Below are 27,237 nucleotides of genomic sequence, written 5' to 3'. Positions count from 1 at the left end.
CTTTCTCTCTCTCTCTCACAATTTAGATTTTAAAACACATTTTGACATATCTGTTTTTAAACGTGACTCTACTGATTTCATCATAATATCTTTAATATATTTTTTGAAAGTTTATTGAGCTCCTCTGTTCAAGACTTCTAGATACTGAGGATACAAAAGGAAAAATGAAAAAGTTCTTGCCCTCAAGAAATTTACATTCTTCTTTGCTTTGGAAGGCTAATGATATGATGGATGAGTGCGTATGTGTATGTATGTATATTATGTATGTATGTATGTATGTATGTATTAGGAACAAAAGGGACAAAGGAGAAATCAAAATAATGTAGAATTTTTGAGGAGAAAGATGGCACTAATGCCTGAGGACATTAGAAAGACTTCATAGAAAAAGTAGCATCTTTGCTGATGGAAAATAAGAGATCTGAAAAATAGATGAAGAGAGAGTGCATTCCAATCATGGAGGCTGGCTTGTGCAAATCCTCAGAGGGAGATGGAATGTCAAGTTCAAGGAATAGTTAACAGTTTGGTTTGGCTGGAATGTAGAATATGTGAAAAGGGAGTAATATGAAATAAAGCAGGTGGAAGAAGGAAAACAGAATGAAAATAAGGAAGGTTGAAACCAGATTGCGGAGAGCCTTACATGCCTAGTAAAGCTTGTGTTTTATCCCAAAGGCAGCAATTTGCTGCTGAAACTTTTTGACTAGGGGAAAGACTTGGTTATTCACCTGTTCTTCATAATATTATTTTACAAAGCAGTTTGGGAGACTATGACCTTCATTAGGGTGATGGCCATGTCAGTGGAGAGAAGGGCATGGTTCCAAAATATTTGCAAATAGAAGTAATTAGGTATGGTAGCTCATTAAATGTGGGGCTGCTGAAAAGAGAATAGTTAAACATGACTTAAACTTATGAACCGAAGTGGCTGGGAAGATGGTGGATGAACCTACCAGAAATAGGGCAATTTGGAGAGAGAGGAATGTTGACTGGAGATTGGGGGTGGGGAGCGTTAGGGAGAAATGGTATATTTATTCTTATTTCATGTTAGATTTTAGGTGTTGATAGCAGAAGGGCTAGGATCTGCCCTAGGAGGCAGTTAGAGATACTAGACTTAAGTTCAGGAGAGAGGTTAGGGCTGGAGAGGTAGATTTGGGAGTCTTTGTACTCAAGTGATAAGTGAACCTAGTGAACACAGATGAAGTTAGAAAAGAATAAATGGGACAGGAAAACCCTCAGGACAGTACCTTGAGGAGACACTCTTTTTAAAAGGTTACCTTGTTTTTCTATGATTTTTTTGTATTTAACAAACCCAAAAGCAAGATGATCAAGATAGATAAACAGCGAGCAGCAGAAGGGGCTTATACATTAAAGTAAGAATTTATATTCTGTAAATGTGTGTTCGTCCGTCGTTGCCGAAGAAGACCATGTCATCAGAGAAATGATGACATGACTTGCACTTGACTTTGTTTTGAGAGAGGGAGGGCTGTGCAGGTCTCACCAGCCTCACTTCTCCTCCAGAGCCATCTGAATCCAGTGACCAGATATTCATCAGGATGACTGGAGATGACTCAGGATGAGGCAGTTGGGGTTAAGTGACTTGCCCAAGGTCACACAGCTAGTGCATGTCAAGTGTCTGAGGTGAGATTTGAACTCAGGTCCTCCTGACTCCTGTACTGGTGCTCTATCCACTGCACCACCTAGCTGCCCCATATTCTGTATAATTTACTTTTCAAATATATAATGCATTTGATGTGGTGTTTCAAAGCCGTCCTATTTGATTCCTTCTGTTTTTTTCATTGCATTTTAAAAACACAACCCTCTTTTCTTGTTTCACCATTTTCTTCCTGTTAATAACCTATTCAGTATTTCCCACTCCACACTGCCCCCCACCCCACCCCAAGCAAAGCAAAACCGTTAGTTTAAAAAAAATGCCCATATTGGCCACTTCCAAAAATTTGTTCTGCCCTTTTAAAGTTCATCACCTCTATGTCAGAAGATGGGTAGTGTGTTTCATCACTTGTGCGCTAGAATCTTGGTTGATCAGAATTTGTAAGTTTTTTTTAAAAAGTTTTTCTTTACAGTGGTATTGTATAATTGTTTTGCTGATTCTGTTTGCTTCATTTTTCATTTGTTCATGTAAGTCTTCTGAGGATTATCTGAAAATGACCATTTCTTCATTTCTTACAGCTCAGTAATATTCTATTAAGTTCACGTACCATAATTTATTTAGCCATTCTCTAATTGAACAATACCTCCTTAGTTTCCAGTGCTTAGCCACTACAAAAAAAAAGATATGGAATAAATATTTTTCCACGTATGGGTCATTTCTCTCTTTGACCTCTTTAGGATAGTGATAATATGGGGCAAAATGTACACTTAGTGCATTTTTGGGTATACAGTACAAATTTCTTTCCCCAGTGACTGAACCAACTCATAGTTTGATGGACGCTTTGTCATTTTCCTTCCCTTCTCCCTTTCCCAATCTCCTCCCCTCCCTTCCCCTTGTGTGGAGCCTCAGAGATACTTCAGGTTGTATGTCTATTAGTGATTTTTGATATATAAAGGAATTGATTTAAACATATAAGAAAATGAGCCATTCCTCTGAAGACAAATAGTAAAAGTATATGAACAAGCAGTTCTAAAAAAAAAAAATCCAAACTATCAATGGGGATTTTAATAAAACAGGTGTTTTGTCAGAAGTCTTTTCTTTGTGTGTTTGATATCATGTGGTTATGTTTTTGCCATTAATATGGTCCATTATGATTGTCCTAATATTGTGGCAACCTTTCATTGCTAGTATATTGTTGCAGCCTCTTTGCTAATTATTTATTTAAATTTTTTGCATCCATATTCCTTAGGAATATTGATCTCTAGGTTTTTTCCTCACTTTAATTTTTAAAAAATTTTTCCCTAGTTTCAGTATTTTATCATAGTAGGAATTTGGTAGGATCCCTTATTTCCCCTATTTTCACAAATATTTCATGAAATATTAGAATTAATTGTTCTTTGAATGTTTGATAGATTCACTTGTAAGTCCATTTGGTCCTTTTTTTTTTTCTTTGGGGGTTAATTTATGCCTTGTGTTCAGTTTCTTTCTGAAATTGTTCATTTAAGTTCTCTGTTCCTTGTTCTGTTAATCTGGATCTTTTATATTTTTTCAAAAGACATCAGATTTGTTAGTTTTGTAGGCATCTAATTGGGCAGAAAAACTTCTAAGAATGTTCTTTATTTTTTGTCTTGGAATTCTTTTTTTTATCAGAAACTAAATTTTTCTCCTTTTATTTTAAAAAAATTAGACTTCGTTTTTTAAGATTTACTATTCCTTCTGCCCACCCTTGCCCCCTTCTCTTCTAATTCCTAGTTTAATTCATCAATTCATTTGCCATTTTGGTTTCTATTTTGTTAATCTCTACTTTGATTTTTCAGAATTTCTGTTTTGATGTTAATTCAGGTTTTTTTATTGGTTGCTTTTCTAGTTCTGATTGCATTCTTAATTCATTGTTTTATTCTTTCCTTCAGTGATGAAAATGTTTACAGGTACACATTTCCCTCAAGGATTATTTTGGCTACATCCTAAAAGTTTTGATAATGTTGTCTTTTGTCATTTTCTTTCATTATACATTTTCTCTTCATTTCTATGACTTACTCTTTCACTCAGCATACATACTCAGTTTACTCTCTATTTAAAACCTTTTCTTCATGGGCTCCTTTCGAATATAATTTTTATTGTGCTGTGGTCAGTGAAGAATATGTTTAATATTTTTGCTTTAAAAATTGATAACTTGAATTTTTCCTCTGAAAACTTTTTATATCCTTTGACCATTTATCAATTGGGGAATGGCACTTATTTTTGTACATTTAAATCAGTTCCATATTTATCTGAGAAAGGAGATCTTTATCAGAAAAATATGATGCCAAATTTTCCCCAATTAACTGTTTCCCTTCTAATTTAGCTCAATTAAGTTTATTTGTAGAAAAAAATTAATTTTATATAATCAGTCATACATTTTACCTTTAGTGATACTTGTAGACTATTCCATTCATCTTCTGGTTGGTTTCCCTGCCTCAAGTCTGTTCCCACTCCAGTTCTTCTTTATTAAGCTATCAAAGTGATAAAGCACAGATCTGACCATATAACCTCCTACTAAGAAAACTTCAGTGACTCATATCAACTCCAGAATAAAATATAAAATCCTCACACCCTGGCCCCTTCCTACTTTTCCAGGCTTCTTGCCCTTTACTTCCTGTACACACTCTGTGATCCAGTGACTTTGGCCTCCTATCTGTTACTTGCACACATCACTCTATCTCCCACCTTCATTCCTTTTCACTTGATCTGGAAGTTTTAGAATGTCAAGTAAATGTACAATTGTTCACATAACAGAAATGGCTAAGCAAAAGTAAATTTCAGTATGTCAGTATAGAGGCTCTTCTTTATGTAAACTTAAATTAATGTGAGATAATTACCACATTTTTGGCACCACATTTTAGGCAGGATTTGGTAGGTAACCAGGATGGTAAAGGTATTCAGAACTCTGCCATATGAAGATAGATTGATAAAGTAGGGGATGTTCTAGCCTGAGAGGAGAGAATTTAAGGACCCTATAATAGCAATGTAGAAGAGGAATTGGACTTGTTTTGAGGCCCAGAAGGCAATGGATGGCATTTGAAGAGAGACCATCGTCTTCTCTATCTACTCACATTCCTTTCGTTAGAGATCTTCTGAGAGTCTCAGTGACCGCTTGCTGAGGCTAACATCATAGAAAGTACGAGTTGTGTTAGCAGACTTTTGAAGCCCTTCTGATGGGATATTGTTTTCTATTTATTTTTTTCTAATTCTTTCTAGTTAACTTTTTTTTTACATTTATATATCACTTTAATATTTACAATGCCCTTTCCTCACAGTAACCCTAGAGGTAGATAGTACAAATATTAGTATCTTTATTTGTAGTTGAGGAAACTTAAAGACCTAAAGACAGTTAAGTTATAGAGCTAATAAATGGCAGAAATGGGACTTGAAGTCAGTTGCCTTGACTCTAAATCCAGAGTTCTTTGGGGTTTTTTTAATTAATTTATTTGTTTTCAGTTTTCTACAATCACTTCCATAAATCTTAGATTTTTCCCCCTCCTTCCCTCCTCCCTCCCTGAGATAGCATGCAATCTTATGTGGGTTCTACACGTACATTCTTACTAAATACATTTTCACCTTAGTCATGTTGCATGGAAGAATTAAAATGAATGGGAGAAACCGTGAGAAAAAACAAATCCCAAGAGAAAATAGTCTGTATCATTCTGCAATCCAATTCCATAGTTCTTTCTCTGGATGTGGAAGGCATTTTGCCTCAAGAGTCCATTGGGAATTTTTTAGGTCCTTGCATTGCTATGCTAAGTCTACCAGAAAAATTCCTCACACACTGTGTTTGTTGCTGTGTACAGAGTTCTTCTGGTTCTGTTCCTTTCACTCAGCATCAGTTCATATAAGTCCTTCCAGGCCTTTCTGAAGTCTTCCTGTTCATCATTTCTCATAGCACAATAGTATTCCATTACATTCATAGACCATAGCTTGTGCAGGCATTCCCCAATTGATGGGCATCCCCTTGATTTCCAGTTTTTGGTCACCAAAAAAAGTGCTGCTATAAATATTTTTGTATATGTGGGACCTTTTCCCATTTTTATGATCTCTTGGGGATACAGACCAAGAAGTGGTATGCACATTTTTGTAGCCCTAGAAGGGGCCAGAAATCACCAGAGACAGACAAAATAGGTTAGCAGCTGTTGATGCATAAATTGGTTAATTGTGAAACTTTATTGTTTAGCTATAGTCTAAAAATGGAATTACTGAATTCCATTTGTTTTCCTTCTCAGGGATTGTATATCATAAATTCACTTTTACTAATACTTATTCATTTAGTGTCATTTTTTCCTGTCCTTTACACTGTTACATAGTAAGGATTTGTAATAAGTTTGATTTCACTGACAGTTTAGTTGCTACAGTGAAAGAGATAATGGTGTGATTTTTATTGCCTTAAGTATTGATTTTTTTTCTCCAGAATTAGTAGATCCGGTAAGCTGTATCCCAGTTATCTTTCCTTTGAGTGTAATTTGAATGTACCATGGTGTGTACCACTGAGTGTCAGTAGATCCAGCCACACAAATAAAGTTTTATGATTCATTATCATAGTGATAGAAAGTGATGAGAAACCTCGCCTGGAATCCTACCACTCATTCCAGCTGTGTGACCATAAGCAAGTTAATTTTACCAGCTAAATTTCACTTTTCTTAGCTGCAAAATGGGTATTACACCTGTAGCACCTAACAAGTCCCTTTTCCCCCCCAAAAAAGAAACTGAATTCGTAATTGTAGTAATTTAACTTAGTTAAACCCAGAGAGAAGTTGATAAAATTTACCTCCTTCCTTTTATTGCAAGATCAAGGGTTGGAGGTAGAGGGAGAACCAAAGAATCCTGGACATTGTCCCTGTGGAAATTATAATTCACTTTTTCTTGAAAAGTCTGCCCTGGGGATTAGTCCAGCAGTGATTTCTGAGAGGGTATGACCTATTATATCCATGGAGACCAGGGAAACTTCACATCCCAAACTAGCTAACAACCGTGCCATCTTGCAGTGTGACTGCTGTGCCTCCTTCTCCTATGTCCCCTTTTCTCTGTCCTTGTATGTGTTGTCTTTACCTGTTGGAACATAAGCTTCTTTAGAGCAGGAATTATCTTTGAATATTTTTATCTCTTACCTGACATATTTTAAACACTTAATAAATACCTTTTAATTCATTCATGTATCATTATTATTATTATTATATACAGTCTTTACTACTATACACAGTAGTTTTGCTGAACTTTTTTTTTTTTAATTTTTGTTATAAGACCTGACTCTCACTCTATGGGGGTGGGGAGAATATTTTTGTAAATCAAGTTACTATTAAAAAAAAAAGTCAATAAAAATAAGGTGAAATTGTAGAACCATACCTGTAATATCATGGGGTGAATTTGAGAAACAAATGAGGTGGGTAGGTGTGTGGGTGTGTGTGTGTGGTTTATAAACACTGTACATATGGATATGAGTTATAAACCTTAGTGTGATATACAAGTGTCAGTTATTTACCTTTCCTTGCCCCAATTTCCTCATTCTTAGCATCTCTTCTGTCTAAGCTCTGATTTCTCTTTATTTACTGACTGTATCTTTGCTTTCTATAACTATTCCCAGACCTCTTCCATTCTTCATTCAATGGTCTAGCACAAGGCATTTTGGTATGTTGATTCTTATTGGTTTCTTCCATAGGGCCTAGGGGAATAAGGGAGCTCAAACAAGTTAAGATGGTTACTGTATTTTTTTTGAAAGGTCATTTCCACATTCCCTCCTTTTTGGTCCAAGGGACACCAAAAATGTCCCCTGTAAACCAAGGCAGCAGTGGAGCACTCATAACCTAGGGCAATACACAGGTGGGCTCTCATACAGATGACTAACCCTAGGCATAGGAGAAGAGTGAGTGTGAACAGGATAGACCAGAAGATGGCCCCCATGCTGGCAAGCAGCCAGGAAAAGAAATTGGTGGTTGGGGAAATGGAACCAGTGGGGTTAAGATGTTAGCACATTCCTTTTGGAAGTCAGTATTTAGGGTCTCTTCTGAGGACTGATTAACATAGAAGCAGTGAATGTCTCCAAGTGCAACACAAAGTCCCCTTTGGGCTGCCAAGAGCAAGTCAAAGCCCTAGTGATTCTGAAAGAATACTGCAAATAGGGAGTTTAGTTTCTGTTGGAGAAGGTCAAGTGTCTCAGCTATCCTCTGGTAATTGAGGGAGAGTTCATTTGATAGGTTATGATAGTACCATGACTCTTGAACTAGATCAGTGGTACCAGTGGCTCTAGAGCCAAAGATCCTAAGAGAGGTTGGGGGGAATGAGGAGTGGGACATCATGCTTGACTCACCCCGGAGTCTCTAGAGTGAAAATAGATCTGGGGAAGTCCTTGGTCCTGGACCCATAACGGAGGAGTAGTGCTTCATAAGTAAGGAAACATAATCCAAAGCAGAAGGGGGGCAAAGTAAAGTAGATCTTCGTGCCACAGAAGAAGACTGCCACTTGCCCAAGGCTTTACGAAACTGAAAAGGTGACATTCCCAGCAGATCCGGTAGAGGTCCCAGAGATTGGGGTGTGTCAAAACTCATATCTTTGATGAGTCAGATGGACAGCATGAAGCAGGGAAAGAACTGGATGTTGGACCTCAGTGGAGTTAGCAAACAGCAGCCCACTACTAATGTCGCAGAGAAAGGAGAATAGCTTTGACAGGTCTTTGCAAGTCCTGACTCTGTATTTGGGCAAGGTACAGGGAATGGAATTGGTTGTAGGTCTACCATGGCAGAATCCTGAATCCCCTTAAGTATTGTCCTTCCCCAGGAGCACTATGGAGCCACTTTGATTTGTAATCAGTTGCCACTAGCCCCCTTGATTAGCATAATGTTCTTTTACAGCAGAGGAGCCACCTTTTCTAGTGGTAACCCGGGTGGTGTAATTGCAAAAGGATTAACAGAACCGAGGCGGTGCCTTCTAGATAGCTGATGTTGGAATACAGGCAAAATGGTAGCACCATAGCATATGGACTGAGGTGTGAATGTGATGAGACAGGGCCCTGAGTCAGTGGGGTATCAAGGGTTTGGGTGACCCTAGGGTACTGTAACTGGGCAAGAGCTCTGGCATTGCTCAGGCAAAATCAGTGAATTTATCTGTTAGCCTTCTGTGAGTTTGGGCAACAGAGACATAGGATAATCTGAAGAGGGATGCTGTGGCCCAGTCAATAGGGTCGGCAAGCCAAGCTTCAGTGTGCCCATCATTAGGCACACAGAGCCAGCAAGTGGATAGGTAAGTACTTTGGCTGTTTTCTGGACCACCTTGCGGAGGAGGGGCTGGTCTCCTTTCAAGGCTAGTGAGGAACTAAGGTTCAGTAGAACGATTGCCATAAAAGAGGAACCAAGTGGGAAGGAAGAACCCTAATACAGTGAGAGAGAGCTCAAAGAAGACCACCACCTGAGAGCTGGCTGACTTCTTACATTATGGAGGGCAAAATAGATTGTGAGGATAATGCCAACAAAACGTAATAGGTGGCCAATAGGTAGAGACACCGAGGGGTGTAGAGATAGGAGAAATGGAAATGGCACATAGGAAGGGAAAGGTGAGGGGGAAGAAGAGTGTATAAACTCAACCCTCACCCAGAATCTTGGGTGAACTGTCTACTATAGATGTCATCTTTTTCAGGCCTTGCTTGAGGCGAAGAATCAACTTCCTTGTGGATGTCCACTCAGGTGGGACTGATAGATCCACGGATCTGCTTCTCAGAGCTTGGCTGCCGCAGTGGTGGTGAGCAAAATCTGGAATTGGCCTTTCCACTGAGGTTTTAGTGAATATTTCCATAGGTGGCACTTCCAGCAGACCCAGTCACCCAACACGATGAGAGGATCAGTCTTGGGCAGAGGACCTGGCAAAGGAGACTGAGAGACAAAACCCTGAACTTGTTGGCTGTAGTGACTGAGTTTGACACAGTATTCTTGCAGGCAGTGTGCTGCAAGGGGGAATGAGAGGCATAGGTCTTCCAGTTATGATCTCATAAGGGGAGAGCTTAGTCCTGTCTACAGAGAGTGATCTGAGGGTGATAGGAAGGACCTTGACCCAAGAAGATTAGAACTTGGAAGTTAGTTTTTCCCATAACCCCTGCAGGACACCAGTGGTCCTTTTGACTTGTCCTGAATACTGAGGATGTGAGCACAGAGTAGGTGATGGTGTATTCCGCAAGCCTTTGGAACAACTTTAAGTCCCGTGCTCTATCACTATGGACTTCCTGTGGGACTCCCCAGTATAGAATAATCACAGAGGGCCCTCCCGACCACCCCCATTGTGGCTGCCCCACATGGAAAGACCTCCATCAACATACAGACCATAACCAAGACAAACTTATAACCATAACCCGAGGGCAGCTGGGTAAAGTCGATCTGCCAGATCTCGAAAGGAGAAGAGGGGAGTGGGAAATGACTGTGGGCAAGTTTGAAAGGCTTTGATGGGCTAACATCTGGATGCTATCTCCTCAGCCTCACTTCTGATTATTTCCCACCAGCACTGAGAGGTGAGTTTATAGAGCTTGTCAGGTCCCCATTGGCACAAGCGGTGCAAGTGGTCCAACAAAGACCAGTGTGATCGATGTGGGAGGTCAGTCTGGTTGTTCTTGTTTCCAGACACCCATTTCAGGGGCTTAACTACATCCCCAGAATTCCCACTGGATTATTGTTTCAGGGGAAACCTGAGCTTGGGCCTCCATTAGGGATGTCATGTCAGCTGACAGAGGTGCAGAAGGTGGGGTGTGAGCATGTAGCAAGAGGTGAGAGGTCTGTGTCATTAGCTACTTGGTGAGCTAGTTGGTTTCCTTGGTCCTTGAGGATGTTTCCACAAGAATGGCCCACAGTTTTTATGACAACTACTTGTTTGGGGAGCAACAAGAACTCTTAACAATCTGGAAACCTGCTTACTATTTTTGATTGGTCTCCCCACAGAAATTAGGAAACTTTGATGTTTTCATAACATCCTAGAATTGTGAGCCACCCCAACGGCATATCTGCTATCTGTATAGATATTAATTTTTAGTCTTTTTTCCCAGTTCACAGGCTCTTGATACTGCTTTTGGCTCTTCCTATTGTGTGGAGTGAACATAGAGAAGGGGACCTGACTCCAGTACCATATTTACTGTGGTGATTCCATAACCTGCTACTACTTATCCCTTCTGAATTCTGTAGGCAAGATCCATCTGTGAAAACTGTGAGGTCAGCATCTAGGATGGGTGTTCTTGGTGCAGTCGTGGTCAGTGGAGTTATACTCGTGGTTGCTCGGAGAATGGTCTGCTTCAGGGCTAGGGATGGTCTCTAAAAACTTGGCAGGGTAAAGGTACATTAAGTCTTTTGATGGTGACATGGGGCTGCATCATTAGCTGGGTTTCAATCTTTGCCAAATGATTACTTGACAAGTGTGGTGTGTAGTATGAATTCAGCAGGGCTTCAATGGTATGGGGTACAAAAAGCATTGTGGGGAAGTTGAGTATAAAGTCCTTGCTTTGTTGAAGTATTTTAGTTAGGGTGATGATGCTCTTCAGACACAGTGGTAGGCCCCTGGCCACTCAGTCTAGCTGTTGGCCATAGTATTCTATGGGTCTGTATAGCTGTCCCTGTGTTTTTGTGCCAAGACCCCTACTGCATTTCCTTCTTTTTCAGTAACAAAAAGCACAAAAGGCAGGGAGTAGTTGGGAAGGCCAGGAACAGCAGGTTCTGACAGGGAAGCCTTTTTAGATTCTACAGCTCATTGTTGAGCCTTGAATAGGCAGAGGGGATCAGGGTTCAGGGATCATAATGCATAGAAAAGGAGATGGGCAAGGACATTCAGGTATCCAAGAGTGGCAATATCCAGCAGGCTCTAGAGAGGCATTAAGTTGCCCTTTAAAGGGTAGGAGAAAGTCACAGATGGCCTGGGTGTAGTCAGGGCCCAAGGGGACAAAGCCATGCGAAATGATGTATCCCAAAAATTTGATGGAGGGACAACAAAACTTCAGCCTCTCCCTAGAGGCCTTAGGGCCATTGGAAGCTAAAAATGTTAGCAAGACCACAACATCCTCCTCACCAGAGGGGAGCTCTTGAGAACAAAGGAATAAATTATTACCATACTGTATGTAGGAAGACTGACTGATGGGGAAGGACAAAAGAGACCGGGTTCTCATATAGCACCTGGTAGAGATAGAGGAGGATTTAGTAAAACTGGGGGAATAGACAGTCTAAGTATACTGCTGACCCTCCCAAATGAAGGCAAAGAGGTACTGACTAGAGAGGTAGACAGGAATGGAGAAAAAGGCACTAGAGAGGACTGCAACTATAAATATAGTCACAGACAGGGGAATAGAGGAAAGAAGGTATAAGGATTTGGGACCATGGGGGCACAAGGAAGAACAGTGGTATTAATGGCACAGAGGTCATGGACTAGTCACGGGGGAGATTGGGGTGTTACATGGTGAGGTGCAAGGGACAATGAGTTCCTTGGTGAGATAACTCCTCCAACTCTGGAGGAGCAGTGCAGACGGGTTGAGCAAGGCTCAAGTTAAGAGATGTTGAGGAAGTCATAGTAGAGGGTAGGAGGGATCAACTTGGACTTTGATGGGAGGTAAGGGGAGTGGAGACCTGCCCAACTTCAATATAATCAGAGGTCCACAGTTTAGAAGGCACACAACTGAGGTGGGAATCCTAGTTTGGGGAGGGGGGGAGATTTGGAAAAGAAGGAGCACAGTAGGAATGGTCAACAGTAGCAGGGCTTGTTGATCTAATTGCAACCCCATGGAGGTGAAACTCAGCATGGTGGACAGGAAAGAGAGGATATTGCAGCTGAGGAGATGGTAAGGTGCTTCAGGGACAAGGAGAAAAGTGGTCAAAAGTATCATTTCTGATGGACACAGGAATGGCTAGAGTGCAAAAGGCTCAGAGAGGCTTATTGGAAACCCCCACAACAGAAAGTCTGTCCTTACTCTGAGGAAGGCAGGTGACGAATCTATAGGGGTCCAGTACCAAGAGAGTTGCTCTAGTGTCTACAAGGACCAAGGTGGGGTGTCTGGAAATAATAAGCAAAAGTTCTCCATTTGTGTGAGGGGGAGTGAGAGAAAAATTTTTACTGGATCCTGCAAACTTCCTTACAGCATCCCTAGGTTTGATGTGAAGAAGGCAAAGCAATATGTCCCTGGAGCTTCTTTCCCTGAGTCACCTGAAAGTGAGTCCTTCACTTCCAGGTTTGCTACAGTAGTGACAGTTGCCTGGTTTGTAATCCTTTGAAGGGGAGAGCAAACTGAAGGATAGAGGGGCAAGGCCTGTCAGCTATTGGAGCTGCATGGTGTAAACCTGGTTCTTTTTTGTCCTCAGATCTCTTTTTGTCTTAAGGTCTTCTTCAGCCTGAGCAGCTAGGGTGTGAGCCAACTGCAAGACCAATTCAGTGAGGAACCGGGGGTGTTTATTTTGCCATGGGTTGGGTAATTTTTATGTTCTGGGATAGGGAATGCTATAGGTTATTCACAAAATAAGAAACTGGGTTTGACCATCACCTGCCATGTCATGTTTTAGGCCTGGGTTAGCAGCAAAAGCTTCAACCACATGATTGTAAAACTGAAAGACTATTTCATCTGCCCCCTGAATAATATTTTTTATTTTGGAGAAATCAGTGGGTTGGGGTAAAGCAGCAGTGATAGCTGCAGCCCAGTCTCACCCAGGGCCCCAGCTTCCTTGTAGTGCTTTTCCTGATCTTTATATGCTACCCAATCAGTTTCCAACATGTCCTCTGTTGTGACCTTAAGATTTTCCTTATTTACCCAGTTTTTAACTTTGCCCTTTCCCAAAGAGCTTCAGTCTATTGGCAAATGTCAGGGATCCCCAGATGGTCAGAGTGGAGGGTCAGGAAAATCCTGCTTGGTGGCGTGTAGCTCACCTCACCCCCACTGCTTAAAATTATCCTGAATAGTGGTAACAAATTTAATATGGAACTTTACTCTGCCTTTCTTCTCTTCCACTGAAGAGGTTTGAGGGCTCTGCTTATTAACTATCTTAAGTGGAAAAGTACCTGTTGGGTTTAGTTCAGGTATCTGGTCAGTGGGCAGGGTGGAATCGCCATCATCAAAACTAGTAGTGGTGGGAGCATGTGATGTATAGAGATAGGTGGAGGGTGTCAGCAGTGGGAGGAGGGAAGGTGGGGAGAGCAGGGTAGAAGGTTATAGGTACTACAAGAGGTGGTAGGGAGAAGGGGCTGAAGTGGCTTCACAAGCCTTAAAGGAGGAAGCTTCCTTCTCACACTGTTGCTCCACTATTTCAGCAAACCACAGATAGAAGCATTCCCTTTCAGTTTTAGACTTGTTAGAGGATTTTTGGCCAAGTTGACTTTTAAGATATACTATTTTGGACCAGTCAAATGAGCCCCAGTGAGGCCAACATTGTTCCAGATTGTCTTTAGTCAGTTGGCACAAGCCCTGGCAATATTTATGATTATCTGACTGATAATGGGTAGACATGTATGAAGCACATATTTGGTTGGCCGGTTCCCTATTTACCTTGGATTCTGTTGGACCCACAGTGGAAAGAGGATATCCTTACTTTACAGAGACCACCTGTCCACTGCAACCCCAAAGTTGGCTGATAAAGAAACAAGGACTATGACTAAATGAGCAGGAGTCCAGGAGGGGAGTGAGGAGGAAAAGGAGGCCAAAACTCCGGGTGAGAAATAAACATCAGTCCTGTGTGCACCAGACTTCAGGTATAGCGGATACAAGTCCCACCCTTGATTCCACATCCTATCCAAGTCACAGCACAAAAATTGTCAGCCTTGTACATTAGTCCCGATAAGAGGAAAGAAACAAAATTAGTTTTACCACATACTTATTTCTCTAGAGCCAACAGACATGTATGCAGAGCAGCAGTCCTTAAGACTGTTTTCCTTTTGTTCTATACTTTACCACTATTTCCTCATCCCCATCAATCACTTCCAAGCTCCACCATTCAACTGAAACTTAATTTTTAGGTTACCAATAATATCTTAGTTTTAAAATTTTTATTTTAAAAATAAATTTTTTTGATCTTGTAATTTTTTTACTTAACCCAAATTTTCCTAGAGTCTCTCCTCCCCCTTCCAGAGAACCATTACCTATAACAAATAATATTTTTCAAGGAAAAATACCAACAAAGCTGATCAGCATATTGAAAAAGTCTGATGACATATGCAGTGTACCACACTTCTGCAGAGATGTGGGGTAGGGTACCTTCTTCTATCTGTTATTTGGAGCTATGCGTATTCTTTGTAATTTTGCAGTTTTCACTTTTGATTTGTGGTGTGCTCTTTTGTTTTTATATTATTGTATATATTTTCTTGGATCTGCTTACTTTACTTTCAGTTAATTTACATTTATCTATGCTTCTCAGTATTCATCATTTTGATAATTTCTTATAGCACAGTAACATTCCATCATATTCATGATCTATCTTTTGTTTGGCCTTTTCCCAATCAGTTTCTAATTTTTTACATCACATAAAGTGTTGCTATAAACATTTTGTTGTACAGAGATATTCTTATTAATGACCTCTTTGGAGAGTACGCTTAATATCAAATATATGTGTATTTACATATATTAATATATAATATATCTTAGATACAAAATACTTCTCTGAAAAATTTGTTAGAAATATTTTTTCTACTTTGACCACTTCTTCTATCTTAGATTTATTAATTTGGGTTGTGCAGAAGCTTTTCAGTTTCGTGTAATGATGTTAACTGTTTTATCTTTTATAATTGACCCTGTCCCATGTTTGGTTGAGTACATCTTCCCATTCTTTTTAATAGTATGATCATTAATAAATGTTAAGGTCAGGTATGCATTTAGAATGTCTTGTGGAATATGGTGTAGGGTGTTCATCTAAGCCTAATTTCTACCAGACTGCTTTCCAGTTTTTAGAAGTTTTTATCAAATAGAGAGTTCTTTCCTAAGTAGCTTATCTTTTCTGGTTCATCAGACACTAGTTTATTGAGTTCCATTGTTTCTGATTCTCCCTTGTCTAGTCTGTTCCATTAACCTAATTCTTTTTTTTCTCCTTATATAAACCAATACCAGATGATTTGAAGACTTGTGCTTCATAATATAACCTGAGATCTGGAAGTGTGCCTTCTTCCTTATCTCCTTTCATTGTTTCCCTTGTTAATTCTAGACCTTTGGTTTCTCCAGTTGGAATTTTTTTACTATATTTTATTGAGTTCTGTGAAGTATCCCTTTGATGATTTGACTGGCATAGCATTAAAAGGAAGGAAGTGAAGAAGTTGATTCATTGCAGATTCCTACTCTATGACAGTCAATATCAATCAGTTTGATATGATTATAAGTTCTGTATATTTTTCCCCACAGCTGTGAGCTGCAGATGGTAAGATCATTTGTGTAATCATAGGAAATTAACCAGAGGCCCTCCACCCTTGTTTTTCCTTGTCGTACTGACCAAGTCCAGTATGGCAGAGGTGACTCAACTAAATGGAAAGTCCCCCAAACTTATTTTTGTACCTCTGGACCATTCTCTCTTGTCCATCTTATGACCCCCTAATCATTGGAGATGCCCTATGCTTCACCCATCTTATGATCAACTAGTCAGTGGATATATTCCTTGCCTTCACCCAACTCGTGATGCTGCTGACAGATCATTTTTGCATATTTTAGTCTATGCATCATATGTCAAGCAATGGAATTATTCTGTATCTGGTATAGCTGTTGAATATTTAGATATCTAACCCTATCAAAATAGGACTCAGGAAGGACAGGGCATCTCAGATTGTGAGGAAGTTCACTTCATTAGAGGGAACCACAAATCCTTTAATAGAGTGTCATTGGCTCAGAGCTTTGCCTCAGTCTCTTCTATTGCATGTTGGATAATTTTAATCCCCTGAGAAGGAAATAAGCATTTGTTGAGTGCCTGTTTTGTGCCAGGCACTGTGCCTAAGCACTTTACAATTATTATCTCTTTATATCGTCACAAATACCCTGGTATGGAGGGGGAGAGGGAAGTATGTGCTATTATTATCCCCATTTTACATTTCTGGAAACTGAGGTAGATAGAGGTTGAGTGACTTGCCCAGGGTCAGTGTAGCTGGTAAGCATTGGATTTGAACTCTGATATTCCTAACTCTAGGCCCATTACTCTATCCACTGCTCCACCCAGCTACTTAAATTTGGCCAAAACTGAGAGAAATTATATTCTTCTGTTACTATTGTATTACTTATCTTTGTCTTGTAATTCAGTTAATTTTCCCTTTATGGATTTGGATGGTAAGGCATTTGGAGCATATACATTTTATAATGATATTGATTTATCTTTTGCTTTCTGAGCATTATGTAGTTCATTTCTTTTTTTTTTTTAATTTTTCTATTTATTTATTTATTTTATGTAACTTTTAGCATTCATTTTAACAAAATTTTGGGTTCCAAATTTTCTCCCCTTTTGTCCCCTCCCCCCCCAAAACACCAAGCATTCTAATTGCCCCTATCACTAATCTGCTCTCTCTTCTATCATCCCTCTCTGCCCTTATCTCCATCTTCTCTTTTGTCCTGTAGGGCCAGATAACTTTCTATACCCCTTTACCTGTATTTCTTATCTCCCAGTGGCAAGAACAGTACTCGACAGTTGTTCCTAAAACTTTGAGTTCCAACTTCTTTACCTCCCTCCCTCCCCACCCCTTCCCTTTGGAAGGCAAGCAATTCAATATAGGCCAAATCTGTGTAGTTTTGCAAATGACTTCCATAATAGTTGTGTTGTATAGGACTAACTATATTTCCCTCCATACTATCCTGTCCCCCATTATTTCTATTCACTCTTTTGATCCTGTCCCTCCCCATGAGTGTCGACCTCAAATTGCTCCCTCCTCCTACTGCCCTCCCTTCCATCCTTCCCCCACCCTGCTTGTCCCCTTCTCCCCCACTTTCCTGTATTGTAAGATAGGTTTTCATACCAAAATGAGTGTGCATTTTATTCCTTCCTTTAGTGGAATGTGATGAGAGTAAGCTTCATGTTTTTCTCTTACCTCCCCTCTTTATCCCTCCACTAATAAGTCTTTTGCTTGCCTCTTTTATGAGAGATAATTTGCCCCATTCCATTTCTCCCTTTCTCCTCCCAATATATTTCTCTCTCACTGCTTGATTTCATTTTTTTTAAGATATGATCCCATCCTCTTCAATTCACTCTGTGCACTCTGTCTCTATGTGTGTGTGCGTGTGCTTGTGCATGTGTGTGTGTGTAATCCCACCCAGTACCCAGATACTGAAAAGTTTCAAGAGTTACAAATATTGTCTTTCCATGTAGGAATGTAAACAGTTCAACTTTAGTAGGTCCCTTATGACTTCTCTTTGCTGTTCACCTTTTCATGCTTCTCTTCATTCTTGTGTTTGAAAGTCAGATTTTCTTTTCAGCTCTGGTCTTTTCATCAAGAATGCTTGAAAGTCCTCTATTTCTTTGAAAGACCAATTTTTCCCCTGAAGTATTATACTCAGTTTTGCTGGGTAGGTGATTCATGGTTTTAGTCCTAGTTCCTTTGACTTCTGGAATATCCTATTCCATGCCCTTCGATCCCTTCATGTAGAAGCTGCTAGATCTTGTGTTATCCTGATTGTATTTCCACAATACTTGAATTGTTTCTTTCTAGCTGCTTGCAATATTTTCTCCTTGACCTGGAAACTCTGGAATTTGGCCACAATGTTCCTAGGAGTGTCTCTTTTTGGATCTCTTTCAGGAGGTGATCGGTGGATTCTTTCAATATTGATTTTGCCCTCTGGTTCTAGAATCTCAGGGCAGTTTTCCTTTATAAGTTCATGAAAGATGATGTCTAGGCTCTTTTTTTGATCAAGGCTTTCAAGTAGTCCCATAATTTTTAAATTGTCTCTCCTGGATCTATTTTCCAGGTCAGTTTTCTTTCCCATGAGATATTTCACATTATCTTCCATTTTTTCATTCTTTTGGTTTTGTTTTGTGATTTCTTGGTTTCTCATAAAGTCATTAGCCTCCATCTGTTCCATTCTAATTTTGAAAGAACTATTTTTTTCAGTGAGCTTTTGAACCTCCTTTTCCATTTGGCTAATTCTGCTTTTTAAAGTATTCTTCTCCTTATTGGCTTTTTGAACCTCTTTTGCCAGCTGAGTTAGCCTATTTTTCAAGGTGTTATTTTCTTCAGCATTTTTTTGGGTCTCCTTTAGCAGGGTGCTGACCTGCTGTTCATGCTTTGACTGCATGGCTCTCATTTCTCTTCCTAGCTTTTCCTCCACCTCTCTAACTTGATTTTCAAAATCCTTTTTGAGCTCTTCCATGGCCTGAGCCCATTGAGTGGGCTGGGATACAGAAGCCTTGACTTCTTTGTCTTTCCCTGATGGTAAGCATTGTTCTTCCTCATCAGAAAGGAAGGGAGGAAATGCCTGTTCACCAAGAAAGTAACCTTCTATGGTCTTATTTCTTTTCCCTTTTCTGGGCATTTTCCCAGCCAGTGACTTGCCTTCTGAATATTCACTTCACACCCACTTGGCCTCCAGATCCTCCCAGCCAGAGCTTGGGGTCTGAGATTCAAATGCTGCTTCCCAGCCTCAGGGCTTTGGGTGGGGGCGGGGCTGCTATTCAGTGTGAGATTAAGTTCAGGTGCTCAGGTGGGGGCAGGGCCGCCACACGGGCTCAGTTCCCTCAGGGGGTTTATGCAGAGGCCTTCAACAATGGATCCAGGCTCCTGCCTGCTTGGGGAGCCCTGGTCTGCTCCCGCCTCCGCTGCTGCCTCCCGAGGGGGCCTGAGTTATGGGGGCACCCCACTCCCCTCTCAACCCGCCAAAGAGACTCTCTCACCGAGCCCCGTCACCTGTGGGTGGAGGGACCCGCCCAGCCTCTGGAGATTCTGTCCCTGAAGCCCACTTGGATCTGCTCCTCTCAGCCCCACGCAGCCACAGCAGGGCTGGGCTCGGCTCCAAGTCCACAGCGCGACGGACCTTTTGCGAGAGGTTTTCAGGCTCTCTGGAGCAGAAGTCTCTTCCGCTTCGTGGTTCCGTGGCTTCTGTTGCTCCAGAATTCGCCAGGGGTTCTTTTTTACAGATGTTCTACGGGCTGTGGGTTCGGAGCTACGTGTATGTGCATCTTTCTACTCCACCATCTTGGCTCCGCCCTAGTTCATTTCTTTTTAAGGAAGAGAGGGAAGGGAGGGAGGAAAAAAGGGAGAGTGGATGGGTGGGCTACCTAGGTGCTACTGTGCTAAGTGCTTTTCAAGTATCTTTTTATATTGTATAATTTTGTTTTTGCCTTGTCTGATAGCATGATTTACAACTCTTGGTTTTTTGGATTCACTTGATGAATAGTATTTTTTTTTTCCAGCCCCTTTTTATTCTGTGTATATTCTTGTATTTTGTATGTTTACCTTTTCTTTCTAAGCATCAGACTGTGGGGCTTTAACTTTTTATTCAGCTTCTTGCTTTTTTCATTTTATTGAATTGTCTAATCCAGTCACATTTAAAGTTACAAGTTAAGTTTGTATTTTCCTCCTTTTGTCTCTAATACAATTTTTTTTCTGAATTAGTATTTACCTTCTCCCCTTATCTTCCTACATAAAAACACAATAATTTGTCTCTTCAGTTATTTTTGCCTTAATCTAAGGCAACCAGCCTATCCCCTCAGACTGTTCTTCTTCTTAACCTAACTTAACATTAGCTTTACCTGTCCATCCCCTTAGTCATCAATTTTCCTACTTTTGGTGTTGCTTAAGTTATTGATTCTTTTTTGTCCCTTTTTGTAGTTAATTCCTGACCTCTTTTTTTTCCTTTCTCTCTCTCTTTCTTCTGCTCACCTTTAACTTTTTTAATAATTATTTCATTTTCTGTATCTTTTTCTAAAAAGATGTCTTTTCTCATTTTCTTTGTTCTCTTCCTTTTCTCTCCGTTCTAGACTTAAATCTTTGATTCATGGTCCTAAACTTATTTGTTCCTTCTTTAGTTCATATATTTCTCATGGAATTAAAGCTTCCAAAGAAACTTTTTCATCTTTGTTCCCTTTCTCTCTATTTTCTCATTCTTATAAATACCAGTTCTTAAAGGTGATAGAGAGGATGTAAAAATTTCCCCATGGTAGGAATTTTCTCATGTCTTTGATTGTACATTTCATTACTATCCCTTACCCCTCCCCATGATCTTTTTTCCCCCATTTGCCACAAAAGTCTCCTTTCACTTGTCCCCAGGAGCGCTGATTCCCCCTTCCCTTGAGGCTGGATGATGTCCATGCCAATACAGCATTCTCTCAGATGTAGTTGTCTCCCTAAGTACTAAATCCTTTCAGAATATACCTATACCATCTCCCATTGTAGAATTTATTTCTCCACATCTCACCATGAAGTTGTTATTCAGTGGGACCCTCTCCTGCCACTGAATCAAGATTTCCATCTTTCTTTCCCTTGTTCACTGCACTCGTTTGCCTGTTTACCCCTTTTTTCCCAGGCCCTCATCTTCCAGATAGGTTACAAGACTTATTTTTCCTTCAGCATTAACCATTAACTTGAGTGGATATGTCATTTACACTCCTCTTTCTTTTTCCTCTCCTTTTCTCTTTTTTTGTGTCCTCTTATGCTGTAGTTTTGTCCCACAAAAAAGAATTCTAATTCACAACTAAGTGGGTTGTTGCAAGCATCAGTTCATGATGTTTTAGTTCTATTCTTCCACCATCACTTTTTCTATTTGATTTGCATTTTCTTCTTTTCCTCGTTTCCTTGTGTATTTAGAAAAAGAAATCTCTTAAATGGTCCATCCATTATTGTGTTATTTATTGTTATGTCTTTCATAGGTATGTTTCTAGTCCTTCCCCCTTTTTTGTGGGGGGTGAGGGTTAATTAACTTTATTACTTGTGTTTTCCTTAGTTGGTCTATTTGTTTACCTTTCTCATTTCTGTGGTTTAGGGTATTTTCTTTTTCTTTTTGTAAATTAATTTGTTTTTAGTTTTCAACATTCACTTCCACAAGTTTAAAATTTTCTCCCCTTCCTTCCCTCCTCCCTCCCCAAGGTACCATGCAATCTTATGTGGGTTCTACACATACATTCTTATTAAACACATTTTCACATTAGTCATGTTACATAGAAGAATTAAAACGAATGGGAGAAACCATGAGAAAAAAACAAAAGAAAAGGCAAAATAGTCTGCTTCATTGTGCATTCCTCCTCTGTAGTTCTTTCTCTGGATATGGATAGCATTTTGCATCAAGAGTCCTTTGGAAATATTTTAGGTCCTTACATTTCTGTGAAGGGTTAAGTCTATTAGATGCAGTCCTCACATATTGTGGCTCTTACTGTGTATAATGTTCTCCTGGTTCTGCTCATTTCACTCAGCATCAGTTCATAGAAGTCTTTCCAGGTTTTTCTGAAGTTCACTTGTTCATCATTTCTTATTGCACAATAGTATTCTATTACATTCATATACCAGAGATTGTTCAACCATTTCCCAATTGATGGGCATCCCCTCGATTTCTGGTTCTTGGCCACCACAAAAAGAGCTGCTGTAAATATTTTTGTACGTTTTGTACATTTTCCCATTTTATGATCTCTTTGGGATGCAGCCCTAGAAATGGTATTGCTGGGTCAAAGAGTATGCATATTTTTGTAGCCCTTTAGGCTTAGTTCCAAATTGCTCTCCAGAATGGTTGGATCAGCTCACAGCTCCAGCAATAATGAATTTGTGTTCCAGCTCTCCTACATCTCCAACATTTATCATCTGTTTAGGGTATTTTCAAAACAAATAATTTGCTCAGGTCTGGTTTTCTTTTTTTTGGGAATCCTTCAAATTCCTCCTTTTTTTAGTTATATTTTTTTTTCCCATTAGTGATTAGGCTCAGATTTTCAAGATGTATCATCTTTAGTTGCATCTTGAGTTCCTTTGTTTTTAGGAGCATGTTATTGCACTCTCTATTTTGGTTTCTTATGACTGTAAAGTATATTATTTAAATTTCCTTTTTTCTATTTAAAGGTTTTTCTCATTTGCTTGCAGAATTTGTTTGTTGTCTTTGGAATTGTTAAATTTAACCATCATGTAGCTTGTAGTTTGCTCAGCAGGGTTTTTTTGTTTTTGTCTTAAGGTTTGTGGGGTTTTGTTGGTTATTGCTTTTTGTTTTTCTGGAGGTTTTTTTTTTTAGGCTATCTTTGGATTTTTGGATACTTTTCTGTGTTCAGAAATTATGAACAGTTTTCTTGTGTTTACTTCTTACATTATGATTTTTAGGTTTTTTGATTTGTCCGTGTTATTATAATCCTTCATTTATCTACTGATCCTGTCTTTGAGATCATTATATTTTGAGGTTCTATTTTCCTTTTATGTTATTGCTTTTTGATTCTCCCAGATTTTACTTTACTTTTTTGTATTTGAATTCCCAAACCATTATTCTCTTTTTTTCTTTTATTGAGGTTTGCCAATTTGGAATAACATTTTTTTCTTCTCATTATTTCTCCCATGCAAAACAGGAATTTTGACTTTACAAATCCGTTTTTTTCTCATGTTGTGGGGGAGTTAATTTTTCAGATTGTTACCACCTTTGGATTTTTAGTATCTTAGATTGTGGAGAGAACTAAAATGACCTTATCTCTTGCATATAATTCCCATTTTGAAGAGATTTGAAGGCATAATGCTAATGAGATTAAAGATCTTCCCCGCTCCTTAATGGCCCTACTTATTAAAGGGAGTTTGATTGGGGAAGATTTGTAGGAAGGCTCACACCTTTTGTTAATGAGGCACTGGTTCTCAAGTGTTGTGATACCCTGTGGCTCTGAAAAATGTATAAAAACTCTGAAGTGAGGTTTTATTTTGGGGCTTACTCATTGAAAGTGTTTGGCCAGAGGAGACTCTGGCACTATGGAGCCCCTGCAGCTTTGAAAACCCAGATATTGGTGCTTCTCTCTCTGTGGTAACTATGTATGTGTGTAATGGTCAGACAGTTGGCTCTGTCTGTTGATCTGTGATGTATGTATTGCTTACAGTCCGACAGTTGGAAGCACTGCTGTTGATTTTGATTTCTCTGTGTTTTCTCTGAAGTTCAGGGTGCTGACTTTTCCCTCTGAACTAAGTGGAATGATATATGTGCTTGATTAAAGTAGATTATTGACCCCTCGAAAGTTGCTTTCCTTTTAGAAAAGCACATCTAAGAACCTGTACAGCAGGCCCTCCTGTGTGTGCTGAGTCCTTAATCAGTGATAGTGAAGGTAGTGGGAATCATAGAAAATATTTAATCTTCCATATTGTTGGTCATATGACATAAAAATTACTTCTTAATTGCCAATTTCAGTTGTTTTTTTCTCAGTCTTCGTCTCCTACTGGATACTCTTGCTTCTGGATTTGTCTAACACTGTTCTTACCTGATTCTCCTACATTTCTGACTTCTCTTCATCTTCCTTTGTGGGATTATCATTCAAGTAGCACCCCCTTTGTATGGATATATTCTGGAACTCTGTTTTACGACTGCTTTTCTTATAATTTTCTTCCTTTGCTTTCATTTCTTTGCCTAATTTTTCCTCTACCATTCTTATTTGATTTTGAAAATCATTTTTTAGATCTTTTGGAAATTCTTGTTAATTAACAGCTTGATAAAAGAGATATAGAACAATAATGAAGAAAATAATACCTTAAAAAACTGAATTGCTTAGATGGAAAAAAAGTACAAAAATTCACTAATGAAAATAACTCCTTTAAAAGCATAATTGGCCAAATAGAAAAAAAAAACAGGTACAAAAGCTCATGGAAGAAAATATTTACTTAAAAGCTAGATTTGGGCAAATGGAAGCTAATGACTCCATGAGACATGAGGAAATTATTTCCATGAGGAAATAATAAAACAAAATCAAAAGAATGAAAAAATAAAATGTTAAGTATCTCATTGGTAAAACAATTGACCTGGGAAATAGATCCAAGGAGAGATCATTCCATACCTGAAAGCCATGATCAAAAAAAGAACCTAGACATCATTTAAAGAAAGTGTTGAAGAAAACTGCCCCAATATCCTAGAACCAGAGGGTAAGATAGACATTAAAAACAAAATCCACTAGTCACCACCTGAAGGAGATCCCAAAATACAAACTCCCAGGAATATTATAGCCAAATTTCAGAGCCCACAGGTGAAAGAGAAAATGCTTCAAGTAGCCAAAAAGAAACCATTCAAATACCATGAAATCACAGTTAGGAATCACACAAGATTTAACATTACCACATTAAAGGAGCAGAGGGCTTGGAATATGTTTTTCCTGACAGCAAAGGCACTAGGATTAACCAAGAATAACCTACCAGCTAAACTGAGTAAAATTCTTCAGGGGAAAAATGAATAATTAATGAAATAAAGTATTTTCAAGCATTCCTGATGAAAAGACCAGAGCTGAATAGAAAATTTGACTTTCAGAATTAAACTCAAGAGAAACATAAAAAGGTAAATGTGAAAGAAAAATCATAAGGGACTCAAGTTAAAATTCTTACTTTCCTGTAGGTGAAGATGATACATATATTTTCTTTTTTATTTTATTTTTTTACTTTTATTTAAATTAATTTATTCATTTAACTTTTAACATTCATTTTCAAAAAATTTTGGGTTCCAAATTTTCTCCCCATTTCTCCCCTCCCCCCACCCCCAAACACCAAGCATTCTAATTGCCCCATTACCAATCTGTCCTCTCTTCTAACATCCCTCCCTTCCCTTGTCCCCATCTTTTCTTTTGTCCTGTAGGGCAAGATAACTTTCTGTACCCAATTACCTGTATTTCTTATTTCCTAGTTGCAAGAACAATACTCAGCAGTTGTTCCTAAAACTTTGAGCTCCAACTTTTCTTCATCCCTCCCTCCCCACCCATTCCCTTTGGGAAGGCAAGCAATTCAATATAGGCCATATCTGTGTAGTTTTGCAGATGACTTCCATAATAGTCGTGCTGTGTAAGACTAACTATATTTCCCTCCATCCTTTCCTGCCCCCATTGCTTCTATTCTCTCTTTGGATCCTGCCCCTCCCCAAGAGTGTTGACCTCAAATTGCTCCCTCCTCCTACTGCCCTCCCTTCCATCCTTCCCCCACCCTGCTTGTCCCCTTCTCCCCCACTTTCCTGTATTGTAAGATAGGTTTTCATACCAAAATGATTGTGCATTTTATTCCTTCTTTTAGTCAAATGTGATGAGAGTAAGCTTCATGTTTTTCTCTCACCTCCCCTCTTTTACCCTCCACTGAAAATTCTTTTGCTTGCCTCTTTTTTGAGAGATAATTTGCCCCATTCCATTTCTCCCTTTCTCCTCCCAATATATTTCTCTCTCACTGCTTGATTTCATTTTTTTTAAGATATGATCCCATCCTCTTCAATTCACTCTGTGCACTCTGTCTCTATGTGTGTGTGCATGTGCGTGTGCACGTGTGTGTGTGTGTAATCCTACCAACTACCCAGATACTGAAAAGTTTCAAGAGTTACAAATATTGTCTTTCCATGTAGGAATGTAAACAGTTCAACTTTAGTAAGTCCCTTATGACTTCTCTTTGCTGTTCACCTTTTCATGCTTCTCTTCATTCTTGTGTTTGAAAGTCAGATTTTCTTTTCAGCTCTGGTCTTTTCATCAAGAATGCTTGAAAGTCCTCTATTTCTTTGAAAGACCAATTTTTCCCCTGAAGTATTATACTCAGTTTTGCTGGGTAGGTGATTCATGGTTTTAGTCCTAGTTCCTTTGACTTCTGGAATATCCTATTCCATGCCCTTCGATCCCTTCATGTAGAAGCTGCTAGATCTTGTGTTATCCTGATTGTATTTCCACAATACTTGAATTGTTTCTTTCTAGCTGCTTGCAGTATTTTTTCCTTGACCAGGGAACTCTGGAATTTGGCCACAATGTTCCTAGGAGTGTCTCTTTTTGGATCTCTTTCAGGAGGTGATCGGTGGATTCTTTCAATATTGATTTTGCCCTCTGGTTCTAGAATCTCAGGGCAGTTTTCCTTTATAAGTTCATGAAAGATGATGTCTAGGCTCTTTTTTTGATCAAGGCTTTCAAGTAGTCCCATAATTTTTAAATTGTCTCTCCTGGATCTATTTTCCAGGTCAGTTGTCTTTCCCATGAGATATTTCACATTATCTTCCATTTTTTCATTCTTTTGGTTTTGTTTTGTGATTTCTTGGTTTCTCATAAAGTCATTAGCCTCCATCTGTTCCATTCTAATTTTGAAAGAACTATTTTTTTCAGTGAGCTTTTGGACCTCCTTTTCCATTTGGCTAATTCTGCTTTTTAAAGTATTCTTCTCCTTATTGGCTTTTTGAACCTCTTTTGCCAGCTGAGTTAGCCTATTTTTCAAGGTGTTATTTTCTTCAGCATTTTTTTGGGTCTCCATTAGCAAGGTGTTGACCTGCTTTTCATGCTTTTGTTGCATCTCTCTCATTTCTCTTTCCAGTTTTTCCTCCACCTCTCTAATTGATTTTCAAAATCCTTTTTGAGCTCTTCCATGGCCTGAGCCCATTGAATATTTATTTTAGGTGTTTGGGATACAGAAGCCTTGACTTTTATGTCTTTCCCTGATGGTAAGCATTGTTCTTCCTCTTCTGAAAGGATGGGAGGAGATACCTGTTTACTAAGAAAGTAGCCTTATATGGTCTTACTTTTTTTCCCTTTTTTGGTCATTTTCCCAACCAATTACTTGACTTTTGG

The 27,237-nt window shown here is 39.2% G+C and overlaps 1 protein-coding gene across 12 annotated transcripts in view; it reads left to right on the top strand.

Moving 5' to 3' along the window:
- FNDC3A (fibronectin type III domain containing 3A) overlaps positions 1-27,237 on the top strand; it is a 213,810-nt gene that overhangs the window by 27,254 nt on the left and 159,319 nt on the right. Inside the window, exon 1 of one of the 12 annotated variants that reach the window (XM_072610538.1) lies at positions 14,165-14,317. The exons of the other annotated variants lie outside the window; for them this stretch is intronic. The gene's annotated coding sequence lies outside the window, so the exon portion shown is untranslated. Of the gene's footprint in view, positions 1-14,164; positions 14,318-27,237 lie in introns of those variants that run through there. 12 annotated transcript variants of the gene reach the window in all.

This window comes from Notamacropus eugenii, chromosome 5, assembly GCF_028372415.1.
Source record: "Notamacropus eugenii isolate mMacEug1 chromosome 5, mMacEug1.pri_v2, whole genome shotgun sequence".
Classification (NCBI taxonomy): domain Eukaryota; kingdom Metazoa; phylum Chordata; class Mammalia; order Diprotodontia; family Macropodidae; genus Notamacropus; species Notamacropus eugenii.
Note: the sequence above shows the minus strand (reverse complement) of the source record. Positions and strands in the feature narration are given on the sequence as shown.